The following is a 23,386-nucleotide window of genomic DNA, read 5'->3' on the forward strand; positions in this document are numbered from 1 at the left end:
CTGCCATAAGGGTGGTGTCATGTGCATATCTGAAGTTATTGATATTTCTCCCAGCAATCTTGATTCCAGCTTGTGTTTCTTCCAGTCCAGCGTTTCTCATGATGTACTCTGCATATAAGTTAAATAAGCAGGGTGACAATATACAGCCTTGACGTACTCCTTTTCCTATTTGGAACCGGAAGAACAATGAGAAGATTTGGTACATTATGATGAGATTTACAAAAAAATACAGTAAAACAGATGAAAAACAGATGGATTGAAATTGGATTCTAACATTTTATTCTTTTTTAAATTGTATGGGTTTATGATTTAATGTAATATCATAAAAATAAGTTACTGTGTGATTAGTGAAATATTTTTATCTAACCTCATGCTCATTCTTTAAAAGACAGATACAAAAGTATCACGGAACTTTTTCCGAGTTTGTTTTTCTCTTTTAATTTTTTTCCTTGACTATATGTGCCAAAGTGTAAGTTGAAGTCAGTGTCTTGACAATGTCTAGATAACAAATTTAGACTTTAGGAAAACAAAATTTGCCACCCCAAAATGTGTATCTTTCTCTTGAGAATTATTTGGGGCTGATTGTTTTTATGAAGCAAAGGGCTCAGGTAAAGCATTTACCTCCTCTCCTTAACTGCCTAAAATAATTTAGATACAGGGCTTGTTCCACCAAAACTATCATCATAAATAACTAACATATAATGAACTAGGTGACGTGGACTTAGGGAAATTTAGCAAGGTCTGGTTGACGAAAGTCCTGCCTGTGTCCATTTGTCTCTGCATGAACCAGCAAACACTTTTTTACCAAATATTTGCTATTTTTGATCTTCCAGAAAATTGTATTCCTACCCTTTGAAGTCCTGACCTCCTGCCTTCACCTTCTTTTTCAATGACACGTGAGCTTCAATTGCTTAACTTGTCCTTGGGCTTCCTTATCTTATGGAACCCCAAGAAGTATAAAATTATATTTTATTTTCTCCTGTTAACCTGTATCATGTCAATTTAATTATGAGATCAACCAGAAGAAAGATAACATATTTTTCTTCCCCCCACAAAGCTATATCCTAAAATTAATTAACTGAGAAAAGAATAAAAGACATTGATAGTGGATATTGAGGAAAAGAAATCAGTTGAGGTTGACTTTAGTGTTTCTTATTTGTAAAATTCAGTAAATGATGATACCAATAAGCAATGGCATAGGAGGAGTAAGACTTGGAAGTAGAGGCTAATGACTATAGACTGAATTATGTCAACTTGAAATTACCTATTAGATACACAGAAGATAGTGGATCTTGGAACAGAGGAAATGTATAGATGTGGCAATGATCCATAGACTGAAAGTCAGAAAAACAGATGATTCCAAAGATAATTTCACTCTTAAACAGCATCTGGGGCAAAAGGCAGGCCAACGTCTAACAGAGAGTGCTGAGACCTATTGTGTGTACAAGGACAGGGGTCTATTGAGAGCCACAGCTACACTGAGCATAGGAGGAGACCCCAGGGGGGTAAGCTCGTGAGATGCAAGGGGGAGGGGGGAAAGGTTCAAAAATACAGCTGAGTGGACAGAAATGTCAAAACATAACAGTAGATCACAGTAAATGAAAATTTGAGAGTTGCTTTTCTTTCGATGATTTCAGTAGCAATAGAAATTTGGAATGTAGATCAAAAGCTGTGGCTGAGATATGAATTGATTTGAGAAAATGGAAAACTTCATTCTTATTTTGGGTTATTTTCATTGAGTCTAGAAATGAAGAGAAATCAAGAGAAACAATACAATAAGGAGGGTGACTGAGGCAAAAGGAATGAAGGAAGGATTCAGATACAGAGAAGTATATTATCATGGCACTGAAGGAAGCTAACACTTTAGCCACGAATTTGTTCTGTCTATTTGCTCCAGAACAGATTGAGTAAGGAGAATATGGAGACTAAAACTTTGGAATAGTTGCTATAGGAAATATGAAAAAGTTTGACCATGGGCAGGTATATATGTGGCAAGTTTGCACTGGTATTGTAGTGATATCTAGAAATCATGCTGTTATAATCATTCCATTCTGCATTACTAATTTATTATCACCCTAGTAGCCTGTCAAATTTAAAAACTAGTCACAACTGAGAACCTTAGAGTTATACTTTATTTGGTGGGAATTTTTAGAAATTCAAACCTGAGAGACAGCATCTCAGGTGACCCTGAGAGAACTATTCCTTGAAGCCGGTGGCAAGGGGAGGGTGTATCAAGCAGTCAGGTTATATAAAACTTTGCAACATGGGGAAAATGACAAGTCTGAATATCAAAAAGACTGTTAATTAAGGAAAACCAGTTATCTCAAATTAAGGAATTCAGTGCTTTTCTATGTATGGGGAAATGCAAGAGTCGGCTTACTTAAATTATTATTTTCATATGCATCTCAGCTATCTTGGGCCACCATCCTGAAATTTGAATTTTCACATCCTTAGTTCCTCACTCACCATAAGGAGTTGTTCAGTCACTCAACCATGTCCGACTCTTTGTGACCCTCAAGAGGTCTCTCAATACCACAGTTCAGTTCAGTTCAGCCACTGAGTTGTGTCCAGGTCTTTGTGACGCCATGGACTGCAACACACCAGGTTTCCCTGTCCTTCACCAACTCCTGGAGGTTGCTCAAACTCATGTTCATCGAGTCCATGATGCTATCCAACCAACTTATCCTCTGTTGTCCCCTCTCCTCCTGCCTTCAAACTTTCCCAGCATCAGGGTCTTTTCCAATGAGTCAGTTCTTCACATCAGGTGGCCAAAGTACTGGAGTTTCAGCTTCAGCATAAGTCCTTCCAATGGATATTCAGGACTGATTTCCTTTAGGATTGACTGGTTTGATCTCCTTGCTGTCCAAGGGACTCTTAAGAGTCTTCTCCAACATAACAGTTCAAAACATCAATTCTTCTGTCCTCAGCTTTCCTTATAGTCCAACTCTCATATCCATACATGACCACTGGAAAAGCCATAGCTTTGACTAGATGCACCTTTGTAGGCAAAGTGATGTCTCTGATTTTTAATATCTGTCTAGGTTGGTCATAGCTTTTCTTATAAGGAGCAAGCATCTTTTAGTGTCATGGCTGCCGTCACCATCTGCAGTGATTTTTGAGCCCAAGAAAATAAAGTCTGTCACTGTTTCCATTGTTTCCCCATCTATTTGCACCAGAGTTTAAGAGTGTCAGTTCTTCGGTGCTGTCTTCTTTGTGGTCCAACTCTGCCATCCATACACGACCACTGGAAAAACCATAGCCTTGATCACAGGGAGCGCCTCCAGTCTGGTAGCTGCCAGATGGAAGCCTTGTTCTTCCAGGGCACCCTCCAGTCCCAGCAATTAAAATTTGGAGAGCCAGAATAGCTGATGTATATGACATCCTTTTTTATTGATATGGCCACTTCACAAGCCTAAAAAAGAAAAATTTCATTTTAAGAATCCAAAAGTAAGAAAAAAAATCTATAGAATTGTTCTTGAATTGATCTCATTTGTTTATAAAAGAAATAGTTCACTGAAATGTTTATTAGCAAGCACTTATGAAAAATCATGCTTTGTGAAAGGCTTTATCATAAAGAACAAAAGTTGTATCAAGGATTTGACAAGCTTCAGCAAAATTAGTATAAAACCAGCTTTATTATTTAGCTAAATTTAAATTAGTTCAAAGCATCTTAGAATTCAAACAAATATTTTTAATCAAGTATGTCTTATAAAACTGGAAGATACATATATGTATATGTATTATTTATTTATTTATTTATATATATTTATATATTTGCCACATGTAGATTTAGATCTCTTGAAATATTACTCTTGATAAGGAACAGGAAGACTTTAATTTAGGAATACTTGAAACCAAAATTGGATGATATACAATGTAGCTACATTATTATTCTTTATTTTAATTTGTATTATGAAATATCAGCACAATACAGCTTTTAATGTTGGATTTAGCATGAGAAGATCAGGGTTTAAATTATGGTTCAGCTCCCATTGTACTTTTTTTTTTTTTTTTAACTTGCAGCCACTTCAGTAGTCGAAATCAATTATTAGCATGGTTCTGTCCACATCAGACCTTAACTAAGGCAATGGGTTTGGTTTTGCTTTTATTTCTGTTTGAATGAACTACAGTATGAAGGAATTGGTAAGCTATGTTTTGAAACTAGCTGCAGGTGAAAACTGGCACTTATTTTATTATTATTATTTTTTTCTTGTACACAATTTTCTACTAAAGGTTAAGACCTCTGTATGCACACAAATCTGTATTTCCCAAGATTTAAGTTTATGGTGAAGCTTTGTCATAAAATAAAAAATAATAATTACCCCCTTATAGCCCTATATTGATTTATGAAAGAATCCACATATAATGTTTATGATCTATTTAACTGATCAGCTAATGTAAAAAATCTGTGAATTTACTCTTGTGAAAACAATGAGCCCCATTTTGCTTCTAAGAAATTAAGAAAATCACAGGATTTACCAAAGAGAGTGGTGTTATAGAAAGAGTAATAACATTAGGAAATTGAATATCTTTAGCAAATGTTTCACAGAGAAGGCCCTGGCACCCCACTCCAATACTCTTGTCTGGAAACTCTCATGGATGGAGGAGCCTGGTAGGCTGCATGCAGTCCATGGGATCACGAAGAGTCAGACACAACTGAGCGACTTCACTTTCACTTTTCACTTTCATGCATTGGAGAAGGAAATGGCAACCCACTCCAGTGTTCTTGCCTGGAGAATCCCAGGGACGGCGGAGCCTAGTGGGCGGCCGTCTGTAGGGTTGCACAGAGTCGGACACGACTGAAGTGACTTAGCAGTAGCAGCAAATGTTTCAAAGCGTTTCCAAACTACACACAAGCTTTTCTTTACTCAGAACAAATGCATTAAAATTAAATGAAAAAATAAACCATACAAACTTACTTTTCATGTAGAGTTGTTATACCTAAAGAGGATATGATATGACAATAGTAATATGATAATTTATTATATTATGATGACTGCAGCCATGAAATTAAAAGATGCTTACTCCTTGGAAGGCAAGTTATGACCAACCTAGATAGCATATTCAAAAGCAGAGACATTACTTTGCCAACAAAGGTCCGTCTAGTCAAGGCTATGGTTTTTTCAGTGGTCATGTATGGATGTGAGAGCTGGACTGTGAAGAAAGCTGAGTGCCGAAGAATTGATGCTTTTGAACTGTGGTATTGGAGAAGACTCTTGAGAGTCCCTTGGAGATCCAACCAGTCCATTTTAAAGGATATCAGCTGTGGATGATTTTGGAAGGACTGATGCTAAAGCTGAAACTCCAGTGCTTTGGCCACCTCACGCAAAGAGTTGACTCATTGGAAAAGACCCTATGCTGGGAGGGATTGGGGGCAGGAGGAGAAGGGGACGACAGAGGATGAGATGGCTGGATGGCATCACCGACTCAATGGACGTGAGTCTGAGTGAACTCCGGGAGTTGGTGATGGACAGGGAGGCCTGACGTGCTGCGATTCATGGGGTCGCAAAGAGTCGGACATGACTGAGCAACTGAACTGAACTGAACTGAACTGAAGCTCTTTGTTTAAAACAAACTTTTTTTTTTTTTTTGACAAAATATACTGTTTTTAACATGATTTTCTCAAATGCAAGAACAATGAGATATCTACATGAGATTCTCTTTATATTATATTGAAACATAAAGTACCAAACACACAGACACATACACACACGCATACACCACTTTAGAGTGATATATATTAAATTTCATTTTTGGAACAAAATATAGTTGAGAGCTCTGTAAAAGTAATATTGCAGTTGCAGTTTGTGTTCAAACCACAACAAGGGAATTCTAATTCTCAATATAGATGGTTATATGGCTGGTAGTACAGATGTTATCCTCTAGTTAGTGGTTCTTACAAAAGTTTCTCCCAATATATCTCCTACCTCCCCTAAAGGAAATAGCAGCAGAAACTACAACAAAAACTGGCTGTGGACTGGAAAACAAAGCAATTTCACGTACTTGTGGATAGACCAGTGCCCCAGAGTAGATTGCTTGTTGCAGAAATTTCAAGATGCTGTGTCAAAAACACTGTTGTAAAGTGGATGCGGCAATTCAAAGCAATGCTTCTCTGTTGATTTTGCACTGTTATATATGTGGAATGCCTAGTATAAACACCATGGAAACCTTGCAGTATTTTAGGAGACATAGTATTAATCAACCACTGGGGAGCTTACCCCATATCAGACCCCCTGAGGATTCTGAAAGTATTTTCAGCAGAGCAATTCCAAAGCCTCTGGCAAAGGAAGGGTTTTGGTATATTAAACTCAACTGCAATTTTCATTGAGTGCAGATAGGATGCTCTGGAATGCTTAATGTTTCAGCATGTAGCTGCTAAAAAGGTGTGTATTCTGTTGTTTATTCTTACATTTATCTTACCTGACAGAATCCTACTTATGTCCTAGGGTTTTAAAGTCATGAAATGCAAAGAGTGTCTGCTTTTTGGCAGTTGGGCAGAATGCATATTTACAAATAGAACTGAAAACAAAGCACAACCAAAAGATGTCACAAGTTCTCAAATTCTTTTGTAGTAAACTGGTTTTGAACTTTGTCTAATGTTAAGTGACCATGAAATGATTGGATTATGATTTTCCTTCTATTATCAAACACCTGTTGGATTTCTTGAAACAGTTTTTCCATTTTAATAATACTAACTGTCTTCATTACTCCAAACTACCATTTAACTAGGCATATATATTTTTCAAAAATCACTTATTTCCTTTATTTGGCTTTTGTACTGGTCTTTTCCACCTAAAGTTAATCTTTAATGTGTACAAATCTTTTTCACCTACCTCTATTCAACTTTGCATATCTATTCTTCCTTTCCTTTCCTCTCAACATATTTGTTAGTTTTGTTTTCATTGCTTTGTTTCCCACCTGGCACCTAGCTTCAGTTTTGTTTTCTATTGTGCTTTAGTTGTTTTGTTCTTAACTGATATCACTTCAGTTCAGTTCAGTTGCTCAGTCATGTCCGACTCTTTGCGACCCCATGAGTCACAGCACGTCAAGCCTCCCTGTCCATCACCAACTCCCAGAGTTCACTCAGACTCACATCCATCGAGTCAGTGATGCCATCCAGCCATCTCATCCTCCGTCGTCCCCTTCTCCTCCTGCCCCCAATCCCTCCCAGCATCAGGGTCTTTTCCAATGAGTCAACTCTTCACATGAGGTGGCCAAAGCACTGGAGTTTCAGCTTTAGCATCATTACTTTCAAAGAAATCCCAGGGCTGATATCATTCAGAATGGACTGGTTGGATCTCCTTGCAGTCCAAGGGACTCTCAAGAGTCTTCTCCAACACCACAGTTCAAAAGCATCAATTCTTCGGCACTCAGCTTTCTTCACAGTCCAGCTCTCACATCCATACATGACCACTGAAAAAACCATAGCCTTGACTAGACGGACCTTTGTTGGCAAAGTAATGTCTCTGCTTTTGAATATGCTATCTAGGTTGGTTATAACTTTCCTTCCAAGGAGTAAGCTATTGTTTGATTTCCTGTGTTCGCCAGGTCAATCTACTGTACTTTATTTTTGTTGGATTGTTTTGACTTTGCTCATGTGTGTGTATGTGTGTGTGTGTGTGTGTATTCCATTATTTTAATTATTATTTGCCAGATTTTGTAACTCCCATTTGCCGGGAGTTTATGTTTGATCTCTCATTTTTGGATATTTGTTTAAATCTCACTTAATGCCATAACAAACCACTTGTGGAATCTTCATTCCTAAACAGAGATCAAGCCCTGAGCCTTTGGAGTGGGAGTACTGACTAAAGACTCTAGACTATCAGAGAATTAACCCTGCTGCTGCTGCTGCTAAGATGCTTCAGTCGTGTCTGACTCTGTGCGACCCCATAGACGGCAGCCCACGAGGCTCCCCCGTCCCTGGGATTCTCCAGGCAAGAACACTGGAGTGGGTTACCATTTCCTTCTGCAATGCATGAAAGTGAAAAGTGAAAGTGAAGTCGCTGAGTCTTGTCCAACTCTTAGCAGCCCCATGGGCTGCGGCCCACCAGGCTTCTCCGTCCATGGGATTTTCCAGGCAAGAGTGCCCTAATGGGTTTCCATTGTCTTCTCCGAGAATTAACCCTAGAGAGTATCAAATACTGAGAACTCACACAAAGGAAACCATTTGAATACAAGACCCAGGATCACAAAACCACCAGTAGAACCCTATGCAGGATGACTCACCTAAACAACAAACAAAACAAAAATACAAACCCAATAATTGTCAGACAGGATTACCACCCCACTTAGCCTTGCCCATCAGAGGAAAAACAAACAAAAAAAAATCAGGACAAATTTCATCCCATACGAAGCTTACACAAACCAAAGGAGCAACATTAGAAGGGAAGAAGTCAAAAGGAAGAAAAAATTCAGTCTTCTTCAGGGCAAGAATTCAACTTTCCTTGAAGCCCAAGAAAAAGAGACCTCAAATAGAGTAAGTTAAAAAAGAAATAATAATAATGAAAAAGCACAGAAATACTACACAAATGAAGGAACAAACTACAAACACAGAAGTTCAAATAAATGAAGAGAAAATAGGCAAACTACCTGAAAAAGAATTCAGAAAAATTATAGTAAAGATCATCAAAACCTTTAAAACAAAATGGAGAAAATATTAACAAAGATGTAGAAGAATTAATAAATAAATTTAAATTAAAAATAAATAAAAATACTCTAGAAGGAATCAATAGCAGAATATCTGAAGGAGAAAAACGAATCAGTGAGCTGGAAGATAAAGTGATGGAAATAACTTCTGAAGAGCAGAATAAAGTAAAATGAATGAAAAGAAATGAGGATAGTCTCAGAGACCTCTGCATGTCACCCTGTTTATTTAACTTATATGCAGAGTACATCATGAGAAATGCTGGACTGGAGGAAACACAAGCTGGAATCAAGATTGCCGGGAGAAGTATCAATAACCTCAGATATGCAGATGACACCACCCTTATGGCAAAAAGTGAAGAGGAACTACAAAGCCTCTTGATAAAGGTGAAAGTGGAGAGTGAAAAAGTTGGCTTAAAGCTCAACATTCAGAAAACGAAGATCATGGCATCTGGTCCTGTCACTTCATGGGAAATAGATGGGGAAACAGTGGAAACAGTGTCAGACTTTATTTTTCTGGGCTCCAAAATCACTACAGATGGTGACTGCAGCCATGAAATTAAAGGACGCTTACTCCTTGGAAGGAAAGTTATGACCAACCTAGATAGCATATTCAAAAGCAGAGACATTACTTTGCCAACAAAGGTTCGTCTAGTCAAGGTTATGGTTTTTTCTGTGGTCATGTATGGATGTGAGAGTTGGACTGTGAAGAAGGCTGAGCGCCAAAGAATTGATGCTTTTGAACTGTGGTGTTGGAGAAGACTCTTTTTTTTTTTTTTTCCTCTTTCTCTTGAGAGTCCCTTGGACTGCAAGGAGATCCAACCAGTCCATTCTGAAGGAGATCAGCCCTGAGATTTCTTTGGAGGGAATGATGCTGAAGCTGAAAGTCCAGTACTTTGGCCACCTCATGCAAAGAGTTGACTCATTGGAAAAGACTCTGATGCTGGGAAGGATTGGGGGCAAGAGGAGAAGGGGTTGACAGAGAATGAGATGGCTGGATGGCATCACTGACTCAATGGACATGAGTCTGAGTGAACTCCGGGAGTTGGTGATGGACAGGGAGGCCTTGTGTGCTGAGATTCATGGGGTCGCAAAGAGTCGGACACGACTGAGCGACTGATCTGATCTGATCTGAAGAAGAGAAAAAGAAAGAGTATGAGAAAATTTTTGAAGAGATTAGAGTTGAAAATTAGCCCAACATGGAAAAGGAAATAGTCAATCAATCCCAAGAAGCACAGAGACCCATACAGGATAAACACAAGACACATACTAATCAAGCTAACAAAGAATAAACAACATAAAGAATATTAAAAGCAGCAAGGGAAAAGTAACAAGTAACATACAAGGGAAATCCCATATGCTTAACAGCTGATCTTTCAGCAGAAACTCTAGAGGCCAGAAGGGAATGGCAGGACATATTTAAAGTAGTGAAAAGGAAAAATCTACAACAAAGATTACTGTACCTGGCAAGGATTTCATTCAAAATTGATGGAGAAATCAAAAGCTTTTCAGACAAGCAAAAGTTAAGAGAATTCAGTACCAACAAACCAGCTTTACAGCAAATGTTAAAAGGACTTATATAGTCAAGAAATACAAGAGAAGACAAAAGATCTACAAAATCAACCCCAAACAATTAAGAAAATGCTAATTTGAACATATATATCAATAATTACTTTAAATGTAAATGGATTAAATGATGTATCTAAAAGACACAGACTGGCTAAATGGATACAGCAACAAGAAGACCCATTATATGCTGTCTACAAGAAACCCAGTTCAGACCTGCTGCTAAGTCACTTCAGTCGTGTCTGACTCTGTGCGACCCCATAGACGGCAGCCCACGAGGCTCCCCCGTCCCTGGGATTATCCAGGCAAGAACACTGGAGTGGGTTGCCATTTCCTTCTCCAATGCATGAAAGTGAAAAGCGAAAGTGAAGTCGCTCAGTCGTGTCTGACTCTTAGCGACCCCATGGACTGCAGCCTACTAGGCTCCTCCATCCATGGGATTTTCCAGGCAAGAGTACTGGAGTGGGGTGCCATTGCCTTCTCCACAGTTCAGACCTAAAGACACATATAGAATGAAAGTAAGAGGATGGAAATATATATTCCATTCAAGTGGGGAGCGAAAAAAAGCTGAAGTAGTAATCCTCATGGCACACAAAATAGACCTTAAAATAAAGAGATAAGGAAGTACACTGCATAATGATCAAGGCATAAATCCAAGAGGAAGACGAAACAATTGTAAATATCTATGCACCCAACATAGGAGCACCTCAATACATAAGACAAACACTAGCAGACATAAAAGGGGAAACTGACAGTAGCACAATAATAGTAGGAGATTTTAACACCTCACTCACACCAATGGACAGATCATCAAAACAGAAAACTAATAAGGGAACACAAGTCTTAAATGATACATTAGATGAGATGGATCTCATTGATATCCTCAGGATATCACATCCAAATGCATAAGAATATGCCTTCTCAAGTGCACATGGAACATTCTCCAGGAGGCACCACATCTTGGGTCACAAATCAAACCTCAGTAAATTTAAGAAAACTGAAATAATATCAAGCATCTTCTCTGACAACAATGCTATGAGACTAGATAATAATTACAAGAAAACAACTGTAAGAAAAACAATCACATGGAGATTTAACAACACGTTTCTAAACAACCAACAGGTTACTGAAGAAATCAAAAGGTAAATAAAAACATTTCTAGAAAAAAATGGCACTGAAACATGACAACTCAAAATCTATGGGATGCAGCAAAAGCAGTTCTAAGATGGAAGTTTATAGCAATAAAATCCTACCTCAAGAAACAAGAAATGCATTGAATAGACACCCTAACTTTACACCTAAAACAACTGAATAAAGAACACACCCCCAAAATTAGTATAAGGAAATAAATAATAAATATCCATACAAAAAGAAATGAAAGATCCAATAATAAAAATTAATAAAACTAAAAACCAGTTTTCTGAGTAGATAAACAAAGTTGACAAACCTGTAGCTAGACTCATCAAGAATAAAAGAGAGAAGAATAAAATCAACAAAATTAGAAATGAAAAAGGAAAGATTACAACAGACAATGCAGAAATACAAAGGATTATAAGAGACTATTATGAATAACTATATGTCAATAAATTAGATAACCTGGAAGAAATGGACAGATTCTTAGAAAAGTTCAATCTTCCAATACTTAACCAGGAAGAAATAGAAATTATGAACATCCCAGATACAAGCACTGAACTTGAAGCTGTGATCAAAATCTCCAAAAAAACGAAAAGCCCAGAACCAGATGGCTTCACAGGAGAATTCTATCAAATATTTAGAAAAGAGCTAATGCCTATTTTTCTAAAACTCTTTCAAAAAATTGCAGAGGAAGGGACACTTCAAAACTCATTCATGAGGCCACATCACCCTGATACCAAAATCAGATGAAGACAACACAAAAAAATGAAAACTACAGGCCAATATCACTGATGAATATAGATGCAAAATTCCTCAACAAAACTTTAGCAAACAAAATTCAGTGAGACACCAAAAAGCTCATACACCATGATCAAGTTGGGTTTATCCCAGGGATGCAAGGATTCTTCAATATATGCAAATCAATCAATGTGATACAGCATATTAACATATTGAAAGATAAAAACCATATCATCATCTCAATAGATGCAGAAAAAACCTTTGACAAAATTCAGCACCCATTTATAATTCAGTTCAGTTCAGTTCAGTCACTCAGTTGTGTCTGACTGTTTGAGACCACATGAATCACAGCACGCCAGGCCTCCCTGTCCATCACCATCTCCCGGCGTTCACTCAGACTCACGTCAATAGAGTCAGTGATGCCATCCAGCCATCTCATCCTCTGTCGTCCCCTTCTCCTCCTGCCCCCAACCCCTCCCAACTCTTTTCCAATGAGTCAACTCTTCACATGAGGTGGCCAAAGTACTGGAGTTTCAGCTTCAGCATCATTCCTTCCAAAGAAATCCCAGGGCTGATCTCCTTCAGAATGGACTGGTTGGACCTCCTTGCAGTTATGATTAAAACTCTTCAAAAAATGGGCATAGAAGGCACCTACCTCAACATAGTAAAGGCCATATATGATAAGTCCAGAGCAAACCTTATTCTCAAAGGTGAAAAACTGAAAGCATTCCCCCTAAGATCAGAAACAAGACATAGATGTGCACTTTTGACACCATTATTCAATTGTCAATATTCTGGAAATTCCAGCTTCTGAAATCAGAGAAGAAAAAGAAATAAAAGAAATCCAGATTAGAAAAGAAGTAAAGCTCTCACTGTTTGAAGATGGCATGATACTGTAAGTAGAAAACCCTAAAGATAGTATCAGAATAGTACTAGAGCCAATCAGTGAATTTAGCAAATCACAGGATGCAAAATTAATACGCAGAAATCACTTGCATTTCTATATACTAAAAATGAAAAATCAGAAAGAAATTACAGAATCAATACCATTAACCATTGCAACCAAAATAATTAAATATCTAGGGATAAACTTACCTAAGGAGACAAAAGAACTGTACATAGAAAATTTTAAGGCACTGATGAAAGAAATCAAAGACGACATAAACAGATGGAGAGATATTCCATGTTCCTGAGTTGGAAGAATCAATATTGTGAAAATGACTATACTACCAAAAGCAATCTACAGATTCAATGCGATCCCTATCAAATTACTAATGACATTTTTCACAGAACTAGAACAAAAATTGCAGAATTCTTCGGGAAACACAAAAGACCCCGAATAGCCAAAGCAGTCTTAAGAAACAAGAATGGAGCTGGACGAATCAATCTTCCTGACTTCAGATTATACTAAAAAGCTACAGTCATCAAGACAGTGTGGTACTTGCATAAAAACAGAAATATAGACCAATGGAAAAAGATAGAAATCCCAGAAATAACCCCATGCACCTATGGGTATCTTATTTTTGACAAGGGAGACAAGAATATACAATGGGGCAAAAATAGCCTCTTCAATAAAATGATGCTGGGAAAATTGGACAGCTACATGTAAAAGAATGAAATTAGAACACTTTCTAACACCATACACAAAGATAAACTCAAAATGGATTAAAGACCTAAACAAAGACCAAAAAGTATGAAACTCTTAGAGGAAAACATAACCAGAACACCTGTTGACATAAATCAAAGCAAGATCCTCTATGACCCATCTCCTACTGTAGTGGAAATAAAAACAAAAGTAAATAAGTGGGACCTGATTAAACTTAAAAGCTTTTGCACAGCACAGGAAACTATAAGCAAGGTGAAAAGACAACCCTCAGAATGGGAGACAATAATAGCAAATGAAACAACTGACAAAGGATTAATTTCCAAAATATACAAGCAACTCATAAATCTCAATATTAGGGAAAAAAAACAACCTGATCAAAAAGTGGGGAAAAGACCTAAACAGTCATTTATTCAAAGACATACAGATGGCTAACAAACACATGAAAAGCTGTTCCAGCATTGCTCATTATTAGAGAAATGCAAATCAAAGCTACAATTATATATCACCTCACACCAGTCAGAATGGCCATCATCAAAAAGTCTACAAACTATAAATGCTGAAAGTGCTGTGGAGAAAAAGGAACACTTGTGCACTGATGGTGGGAATATAAATTGATACAGCCAGTATGGAAGATGGTGTGGAGATTCTTTAAAAAACTAGGAATGAAACCACCATATGAGCCAGCAATCCCACGCCTAGGCATATACCCTGAGGAAACCAAAATCGAAAAAGACACATGTATCCAATTGTTCATTGCAGCACTATTTACAATAGCTAGAACATGGAAGCAACCTAGATGTCCATCGACAGAGGAATGGATAAAGAAGTTGTGGTACTATACACAACAGAATATTACTCACCCATAGAAAGGAACACATTTGAGTTAGTTATGATGAGATGGATGAACCTCCGTTCAGTTCAGTTGCTCAGTCATGTCTGACTCTTTGTGACCCCATGAACTGCAGCACACCAGGCCTCCCTGCCCACCACCAACTCCCGGGGTCTACCCAAACTCATGCCCATTGAGTCAGGATGAACCTATAACCTGTTATACTGAATGAAGTAAGTCAGGAAGAGAAAGATAAATATCGTATTCTAACAATGCATATATACATAATTTAGAAAAATGGTACTGAAGAAATTTTGTACAGGGCAACAATAGAGAAACAGACACAGAGAATAGACTTATGGACATGGGGAAAGGGGAGGAGATGGTGTATGGAAAGAGTAACATGGCAACTTACATTACCATATGTGAAATAGATAGCCAACAGGAATTTGCTGTATGGCTCAGGAAACTCAAACAGGGGCTCTGTATCAACCTAAAGGTGTGGGATGGGGAGGAAGATGGGAGGGAGGTTCAAAAGGGAAGGGTGATATGTATACTTATGGATGATTCATGTTGAGGTTTGACAGGAAATAACAAAATTCTGTAAAGCAATTATCCTTCATTAAAAAATAAATAATTTTTTAAAAAGATTTAAAAATGCAAAAAAAAAGTCACTGATTAACAGCTGACAACAGAAATAGAATGATAATTTGATCTTGAGTATCTGCATTGAATTTGGAGAGTTAAAAGTAATTAAGATAATTAAGATGCTAGAAATATGATAAATGAATATATAATAGACGAATAGTTGGTTCATTTTCTACCCACTTTTTCAAATACTAGGCTCTCATTATCTAATTTTAACCTAATTCAGAATTTGAAGATAGGGCTAAGGAAAAGGAATGGGAGTAAAAGGGAAAGCAGAAAGAAAAGATGTTTCTCATTTATAGAGAAAGCAAGTATAATGGAATGAAAATACACCAGAGTTAAACCACCTACCAATTTAGCTCTTTCCAGTTCCTACTCATCAAAGTCTTTAAAATCAATATCCTGAGAAATGTAGAAATGGTATAGTCATGTATAGAATATTTAACACAGAGAATAAATATTTATTAGGTGATATTGTGTTTGATTATATAAAAAACACAAGTAAAATTCAGGAAGTCTAATATGAACATTTAGAAGACCTACCGTTCCTAATTAACACCATCTTAATTGAAGTAATAGTAGAAAATTGTATTTGTATAGCTGAATATGAAGTAGTTTTATGTTTGTATTTTCTATAAACACTGCATCAGTGTGTCATGTTACTAATGCTCATAGGTCAATTTTCAGTTATAATTACAATGTACATGTATAGAATTTGCAGCATTGTGTTATATTAGTTATTGCAGATCCAGGTGGTATGCTTGGTCCCAGATGGGATTAGGCTCATTACTAAACTGTGCTCATACTCAGAAAATGTCTTCTATCCCTCTTCCATTCTAAATCCAATGCTCCTTACTTCCATTTGTTCGCATTTGTATTTCTTAATAAAATTTTAATATTGTATTTAATCATTAGATGCTATTCAATGTTGCTGCTGTTGTTGATTTTAGGATGTTACTAAACTCATCCTCTCCTTATTGAAGGATCACTTTAAGACATTTGTCTTTGCCCACTTTGCAGGACAGGTTGGAATTCAGCTGCTTTTAGACAAATTTTTCTAAAGATTACTAAACCTTACTATAATTTTTGATATTTCTTATAGATCCTTTTGGGCTTCCCTAATGGTCAAAACAGTAAAGAATCAGCTTTCAAAGTAGGAGATGCAGGAGATGCAAGTTTGATCCCTGGGTCAGAAAGACACTCTGGAGGAGGAAATGGCAACCCACTCTGGTATTCTTGCCTGGAAAATCCCATGGACAGAGGAGCTTGGTGAACTACAAAGCATAGAGTCAAAAACAGTTGGACCTGACTGAGCATGTGATGAATAGATGGACAGGTCCTTTTATTGCACAAACAGAAAATAGAATATTTGTTGATAAACAATCAATAATTTTATAAATTTTTATGTTCTAAAAAAATCACATTTTACCCTCAGATACAACTACTGCTGATGCATAATCTGATGTCATTCTTAATTTTTTTTGTATTGTACATAATCTTGCTTTTATTTCTGAATATTTTTAGAATTTTTCAATCTCCTCAGTGTTCTGAAATTCGACTCATTTAAGAATGAGTCTTGAAAATTTGTCTTATGTTATTCAGTGGAGACTTTCAGTATAAAGACCCATATATATTTTTCCACACAGAAAACTTTTAGTATTGTTTTTCTTATTAAATCAATAATGAACCTAGTTGGTTTCTTCTCTCTCTCTCTCTTTCCATATATATATATATATATATATATATATATATATATATAGTATTTTTAATTCAGCATTTTTCTTTCTTTTGTATTTTTAAAACTTTACAACTTGGCTTTAAGCGTTCGGATAGTCTCTTAACTTTGTCTGTAAGATTACCCAAGCACAATTGGAAGGCATATGGTTTTGTCACAGAACCTATTCAGAATGTGTGTACTAGCACGATATTCTTACTAGATGAACGGACTTAAGCTAGTCAGCTTCTTTCTGCCTCAATTTCCTCATTTGTAAACTGGAGATAATAAGAGTATAAGATAGATTTGTTGTGAGAATGAGATGAGTTAAAACTATATCAAGTTTACTGAAGAGTACCTAGTCTATTATAACCACTAAATAAACTTGGCTACATATTTTAACAAGAAGTTGGTTTTTAGCCTTCAGATCAGATCAGATCAGTAGCTCAGTCGTGTCTGACTCTTTGCAACCCCATGAATCGCAGCACGCCAGGCCTCCCTGTCCATCACCAACTCCTGGACTTCACTCAGACTCACGTCCATCTAGTCAGTGATGCCATCCAGCCTTCTCATCCTCTGTCGTCCCCTTCTCCTCTTGCCCCCAATCCCTCCCACCATCAGAGTCTTTTCCAATGAGTCAACTCTTCGCATGAGGTGGCCAAAGTACTGGACTTTCAGCTTCAGCATCATTCCTTCCAAAGAAATCCCAGGGCTGATATCATTCAAAAGGGACTCTCAAGAGTCTTCTCCAAAACCACAGTTCAAAAGCATCAATTCTTTGGTGCTCAGCCTTCTTCACAGTCCAACTCTCACATCCATACATGACCACAGGAAAAACCATAGCCTTGACTAGACGAACCTTTGTTGGCAAAGTAATGTCTCTGTTCTTGAATATGCTATCTAGGTTGGTCATAACTTTCCTTCCAAGGAGTAAGTGTCTTTTAATTTCATGGCTGCAGTCACCATCTGTAGTGATTTTGGAGCCCAGAAAAATAAAGTCTGACACTGTTTCCACTGTTTCCCCATCTATTTCCCATGAAGTGATGGGACCGGATGCCATGATCTCTGTTTTCTGAATGTTGAGCTTTAAGCCAACTGTTTCACTCTCCACTTTCACTTTCATCAAGAGGCTTTTGAGTTCCTCTTCACTTTTTGCCATAAGGGTGGTGTCATCTGCATATCTGAGGTTATTGATATTTCTCCTGGCAATCTTGATTCCAGCTTGTGTTTCTTCCAGTCCAGCATTTCTTATGATGTACTCATGTGTTATTCATACTGTTCATGGGGTTCTCAAGGCAAGAATACTGAAGTTGTTTGCCATTCCTTCTCCAGTGGACCACATTCTGTCAGATCTCTCCACCATGACCCGCCCATCTTGGGTTGCCCCACAGGCATGGCTTAGTTTCATTGAGTTAGACAAGGCTGAGGTCCTAGTGTGATTAGATTGACTAGTTTTCTGTGAGTATGATTTCAGTGTGTCTGCCCTCTGATGCCCTCTTGCAACACCTACCATCTTACTTGGGTTTCTCTTACCTTGGGTGGGAGGTACTCTTCACGGCTACTCCAGCAAAGCGCAGCCAGTGCTCCTTACCTTGGATGAGGGGTATCTCCTCACCACAGCCCTTTCTGACATTCAATGTGGGAGAGCTCCTCTATGCCCTCCTCTGCACGCGCAGCCACTGCTCCTTGGACATGGGGTTGGTCATCCCGGCTGCCACCCCTGATTCGGATGCGGGTTAACTCCTCTCGGCCACTGCCCCAACCTCAGTTGTGGGGTAGCTCCTCCCGGCCACCCCCCCAACCTTGGACTTGGATAGCTCTTCTCGGCCATTCCTGCGCCGTTGCAGCCTGGCACTCTTGGCTGCTGCCCTGACCTCGGACGTGGGATAACTTCTCTTGGTCACAGCCCTTTGGGCATGGGGTCCTCCCGGCTTCTGCCCCTGACTTCGGACATGGGGTAGCTCCACTCGGTCGTGCTTAGTGCACCGGTCACAGCTGCTGCCGCACTTAGTGCACCGGTCAAGGCATATGAAAAGGCAAAAGGATAGGATACTGAAAGAAAAACTCCCCAGGACAGTAGGGGCCCAAGATGGTACCGGAGATCAGTGGAGAAATAACTCCAGAAAGAATGAAACGATGGAGCCAAAGAAAAAACAATACACAGCTGTGGATGTGACTGGTGATAGAAGCAAGGTACCATGCTGTAAAGAGCAATATTGCATAGGAACCTGGAATGTCAGGTCCATGAATCAAGGCAAATAGAAAGTGGTCAAACAAGAGATGGCAAGAGTGAATGTAGACATTCTAGGAATCAGCAAACTAAAATGGACTGGAATGGGTGAATTTAAATCAGATGACCATTTTATCTACTACTGTGGGCAGGAATCCCTCAGAAGAAATGGAGTAGTCATCATGGTGAACTAAAGAGTCCGAAATGCAGTACTTGGATGCAATCTTAAAACGACAGAAAGATCTCTGTTCGTTTCCAAGGCAAATCATTCAATATCACAGTAATGCAAGTCTATGCCCCAACCAGTAATGCTGAAGAAGCTGAAGTTGAATGGTTCTATGAAGACCTACAAGACCTTTTAAAACTAACACCCAAAAAAGATGTCCTTTTCATTATAGGGGACTGGAATGCAAAAGTAGGAAGTCAAGAAACACTGGGGTAACAGGCAAATCTGGCCTTAAATATGGAATGAAGCAGGGCAAAGACTAATAGAGTTTTTGCCAAGAAAACGCACTGGTCATAGCAAGCACCCTCTTCCAACAACACAAGAGAAGACTCTACACATGGACATCACCAGATGGTCAACACCAAAATCAGATTGATTATATTCTTTGCAGCCAAAGATGGAAAAGCTCTATACAGTCAACAAAAACAAGATCAGGAGCTGACTGTGGCTCAGATCATGAACTCCTTATTGCCAAATTCAGACTGAAATTGAAGAAAGTAGGGAAAACCACTAGACCATTCAGGTATGACCTAAATCAAATCCCTTATGATTATACAGTGAAAGTGAGAAATAGATTTAAGGGACTAGATCTGATAGATAGAGTGCCTGATTAACTATGGAAAGAGCTTCATGACATTGTACAGGAGACAGGGATCAAGACCATCCCATGGAAAAGAAATGCAAAAAAGCAAAATGGCTGTCTGAGAATGCCTTACAAACTGCTGTGAAAAGAAGAGAAGCAAAAGCAAAGGAGAAAAGGAAAGAAATAAACATCTGAATGCAGAATTCCAAAGAATAGCAAGAAGATATAAGAAAGCCTTCCTCAGTGATCAATGCAAAGAAATAGAGGAAAACAACAGAATGGGAAAGACTAGAGATCTCTTCAAGAAAATTAGAGATACCAAGGGAACATTTCATGCAAAGATGGGCTCGATAAAGGACAGAAATGGTATGGACCTAACAGAAGCAGAAGAAATTAAGAAGAGGTGGCAAGAATACAGAGAAGAACTGTACAAAAAAGATCTTCACCACCCAGATAATTATGATGGTGTCATCACTGATCTAGAGCCAGACATCCTGGAATGTGAAGTCAAGGCATATGTGGGCCTTAGAAAGCATCACTAGGAACAAAGCTAGTGGAGGTGATGGAATTCCAGTTGAGCTCTTTCAAATCCTGAAAGATGATGCTGTGAAAGTGCTACACTCAATATGCCAGCACATTTGGAAAACTCAGAAGTGGCCATAGGACTAGAAAAGGTCAGTTTTCATTCCAATCCCAAAGAAAGGCAATGCCAAAGAATGCTCAAACTACTGCACAATTGCACTCATCTCACATGCTAGTAAAGTAATGCTCAAAATTCTTCAAGCCAGGCCTCAGAAGTACGTGAACCACGAACTTCCTGATGTTCAAGCTGGTTTTAGAAAAGGCAGAGAAACCAGAGATCAAATTGCCAACATCCGCTGGATCATGGAAAAAGCAAGAGAGTTCCAGAAAAACATCTATTTCTGCTTTTGCCTATGTCAAAGCCTTTGACTGTGTGGATCATAATAAACCGTGGAAAATTCTGAAAGAGATGGGAATACCAGACCACTTGACCTGCCTCTTGAGAAATTTGTATGCAGGTCAGGAAGCAACAGTTAGAACTGAAAATGGAACAACAGACTGGTTCCAAATAGGAAAAGGAGTACATCAAGGCTGTATATTGTCACTCTGCTTATTTAACTTCTATGCAGAGTACACCATGAGAAATGCTGAGCTGGAAGAAGCACCAGCTGGAATTAAGATTGCCAGGAGAAATATCAATAACCTCAGATATGCACATGACACCACCCTTATGGCAGAAAGTGAACAGGAAATAAAAAGCCTCTTGATGAAAGTGGAAGTGGAGAGTGAAACAGTTGGCTTAAAGCTCAACATTCAGAAAACGAGGATCATGGTATCCGGTCCCGTCACTTCAAGGGAAATAGATGGGGAAATAGTGGAAACAGTGTCAGACTTTATTTTTTGCGGCTCCAAAATCACTGCAGATGGTGATTGCAGCCATGAAATTAAAAGACGCTTACTCCTTGGAAGGAAAGTCATGACCAACCTAGATAGCCTTTACAAAAACAGAGACATTGCTTTGCCAACAAAGGTTCATCTAGTCAAGGCTATGGTTTTTCCTGTGGTCATATATGGATGTGAGAGTTGGACTGTGAAGAAGGCTGAGCGCCGAAGAATTGATGCTTTTAAACTGTGGTGTTGGAGAAGACTCTTGAGAGTCCCTTGGACTGCAAGGGGATCCAACCAGTTCATTCTGAAGAAGATCAGCCCCAGGATTTCTTTGGAGGGAATGATGCTGAAGCTCAAACTCCAGTACTTTGGCCACCTCATGCGAAGTGTTGACTCATTGGAAAAGGCTCTGATGCTGGGACTGATTGGGGGCAAGAGAAGGGGCCGACAGAGGATGAGATGGCTGGATGGCATCACTGACTCGATGGACGTTAGTCTGAGTGAAGTCCGGGAGTTGGTGATGGACAGGGAGGCCTGGCGTGCTGCGATTCATGGGGTTGGGAAGAGTCGGACACAACTGAGCGACTGAACTGAACTGAACTGTACTAATATGTTATTCAGTTTACTTAAAAATTTCTTTTTCAAAAATCAAGAAAGTTTTACTTGCTCCCTTTGTTTTTTACATTGTTACAGAGATTTCTGTTTTTAAATCTGTATTTTAGACCAACCTAATCTTTAAACAGAAGAGCCTGGAGGGCTACAGTCCATAGAGTTGCAAAAGTCAGACATGACTGCACCACTAACAGCAATATTCTTTCCATAGACGTGTATTAGAGAGTAGTTGTATGATTGTGGTATGGTTGTTACTTTTAATGTTTTTGTCCTGAATTACCTAGTCTTTTTTCATGTCCTTGTTGTTTTATGTACGTAAAAATTTTTGTATGGATGTTTCAATTTTATTAAAAAGACCATGTCATTTAATATCAGGTATTGACACAGGTTTGGCTCTTTAAGTCTGTTTCCTCAAGAAGTGATTTCTTGTAGAGAAGACTAAGACTGATGAGCTTCTTCACCTAAGAGGTTGGTTGTGGGCAGGACACTATCCTGCAGAGTGCCTGAACATAGCATGACTGCCAGAGTTCAGAAACTCTGCTCTTTGATTGGGGGAAGGCAATGGAACCCCACTCCAGTACTGTTGCCCGGAAAATCCCATGGATGGAGGAGCCTGGTGGGCTGCAGTCCATGGGGTTGCTAAGAGTCAGACACGACTGAGTGACTTCACTTTCACTTTCCACTTTCATGCATTGGAGAAGGAAATGGCAACCCACTCCAGTGTTCTTGCCTGGAGAATCCCATGGACAGAGAAGCCTGGTAGGCTGCAGTCCATGGGGTCTCACAGAGTCAGACATGACTGAAGCGACTTGGCAGCAGCACCAGCAGCAGCTCTTTGATCACAAATGAAGTCAAGGTGGTCTTATATGTTTCTAAACTTTTCCTCTCAGAAGCTATGATTTCTTGGTCTTGGGCTCCAGCACCCACACTTGAAGCTACCCATGACCTATCTGTCAAGTAATTTAAGGAGTGGGTCTTAGTTATAAATCTGGGCATGAGAGTGCTCCCTGAGCTTTGTATGTAGGGTAAGAGGATGAAAGAAAGGAAGTTCAGGCCAACTGAGATGTTTTCATTAAAGTGAGGCAAAAAATTACCTAGACAATACTTTATTCTCATCTTTCACTCTTTAAATTTATTGATCCTAAACTTAAGGCTTGTTTGAGGTTGCTTGGGAAGAAAATTTTATGTCTGTTGTTTGCAGGTGCTGGTTGCTTTCCTCTTTTATCTTCCTAAATCCAACACAAGCTATTTTTCTATATTCAAGGAATTTTCTGATCTAATGTTATATAATTTTTTGGCATATAATGATTGCACTATTTTATTATTTTAATATAAGAACTCATTATCTGAGGATAATCAGTTCCAGGAAAAAAAGTCACTCAAAGTAAATCCAACTAAAGCAAAGATTAAAATCTTATATGAAGGGAAAACCTTCACATAAGGCTTA

Source organism: Bubalus bubalis, chromosome 13 (assembly GCF_019923935.1).
Source record: "Bubalus bubalis isolate 160015118507 breed Murrah chromosome 13, NDDB_SH_1, whole genome shotgun sequence".
Classification (NCBI taxonomy): domain Eukaryota; kingdom Metazoa; phylum Chordata; class Mammalia; order Artiodactyla; family Bovidae; genus Bubalus; species Bubalus bubalis.